General features: G+C 57.4%; 1 protein-coding gene across 1 annotated transcript in view; it reads right to left on the bottom strand.

Moving 5' to 3' along the window:
- NTN3 (netrin 3) overlaps nt 1-1,894 on the bottom strand; it is a 24,683-nt gene that overhangs the window by 15,650 nt on the left and 7,139 nt on the right. The gene's annotated exons all lie outside the window — the stretch shown is intronic.

Raw genomic sequence — 1,894 nt, 5'->3', positions numbered from 1 at the left:
ACCCCCGGCTGTTATTCCAGCGGGAGCCCCCGCCTCACGCCAGGGGCTGTGATGGCACTGCCCTGCTGCCTCACAGGCTGTCGACCTCAGCGGCCCCAATGGAGCCCCCGTATTCCTTATGTTTAAGGCTCTACCTTGTGTGCATGTGCACTCACACAAAGAAGCCCACATAGCAACCCACGTGTGCACATGCACACATTTGTGCACATACATGAGCTCCTGCGCTCACAAACACGGACACGTGAACATGTGTACACACAAACATGCACCTAAATATCCACATATCGTTACATCTGCACACATACGTGCACACAAGCACATGCACGCACAGATGTGCACACCCACGTGCTGTTACATGCACACGCACACAAATGTGCTCACACATGGGCACAAACGTGTACGCTCATGTGCAAGCACGCACGTACACATGCATGCTCACATGTGTGCATACACACTCATGCATGAGTGTGCACACACAGGCGTGAGCACACGCGTGCGCTGCCGCCAACGCACACGCACGCTGCTTTTTCATCAGCCACAGGAACTGCGTAGACCCCCCCCTACCTCCCCCATTCCACGTGTGCGAGATAAAAAGGCAAAGCCATGCCCGTTCCTGCTTAACGCTCTCGCAAAAAGATAATGGGAACAAGATTTCCTTCGGCAAAATGCGGCGCCCTCCTCCCCCAGCCCCGGCCCCCTCCCCACGCCGGTAAATTGAGGTTGGGTGAGAGTTTTTCCAGGCGTACTGTGAAATTCATTAACGTGTCAGCCCAGATTTAACTGCTGAGGTCTGGCTTGGGCGCTCGTGTGAAGTTGCCTCCCCCCTCCCCGGCCGGCAGCGCCGGTGGGAGCTTCAGCCCGTGCAGATCAAACGCTCCCTCGCCCACCTCGCTGCTCTGGCCTCGTCGAGGCTGGGGGAAGAAAGCTGGAGCAAACCCCAGCCCTAAGAAAAGAAAAAAAAAAAAAAAGCGCCTTTTCGGAGGCTTAAAGGAGTTGAGTGAAAGGTTGGTGCCGGCCTCGGTGCTGCCGGCACCACGCGCACAAACCTCAACTCCCCCTGGAGCTCCCCCGAGTTATGAGATTAGTGTAAAAATCACATGGCAGGCATCAAAATAACAGTCTGGCGTGGCGGTAGGTGCCTTCGGGGGCTTGTGCCTTTTGAGCTCATTTTTTCCCCCGGTGCCAGTGAAAAATAGGGACTTTTGAGGCAAATTCTGCCACGGCACTAGGCAATGGGATGCAGAGCCTGGGGGGAGAGCAGCAAATACTGCCTGTGGTCCCGGGCAGCCGGGAGTGCTGCTGTGCCGGGGATGCTGACGCTTGGCCAGGATTTGCTGGGGCTGGGAGAGATGTGGTGAAGTACCCCGACTGAGTGCTCTCACACTCACCAGATAACGGGACAGGGACGAGCTGTGGTTTGCGCCACTGAACAGGGGCAGCTGCACGTAAATGCTTGCAAAGAAGCATTTTTTGGAGGGTGCTCCCTTGCATCACTGAAAGGCCAGTGGGGTCACCCAAAAAGGCAGCTTTGCCATCCCGTTGGGAATGCTCGGGGCCGCCCCCATGAGCCGCCGGCATCCTCTGGGGAAGGAGTGGGGATGGCAGCCCAGAGGGGAGGCGATGGGCAGCAGAGGAGAAAGGTCAGGTAAATGATTCACCGCCCTCCGTGCGGGTCCCTCTCTGCCTCCAATTTAATTGGTGAGAGAGTAACTGGCTGGAGCCTTTTCATGGCATCACCTCCTGGCTGGCACGTCCCCATCAGCCCTGGGGCCACCTTTTCCTGGGAACCTGCCTCAAATCCTCCCAGGAGGTGGTTTTCTGGGGAGAAACCTCCTCTTGCTCATCATCCCCTCTGCCTGCCAGCAGCGATGCTGCCGGCTGCGGGTGCTCGCAC

This window comes from Charadrius vociferus, unplaced genomic scaffold (genome assembly GCF_000708025.1).
Source record: "Charadrius vociferus isolate BGI_N301 unplaced genomic scaffold, ASM70802v2 scaffold585, whole genome shotgun sequence".
NCBI lineage: Eukaryota > Metazoa > Chordata > Aves > Charadriiformes > Charadriidae > Charadrius > Charadrius vociferus.
The sequence above is the reverse complement of the archived record's forward strand: the minus strand, read 5'-3'. Positions and strand labels throughout refer to the sequence as shown.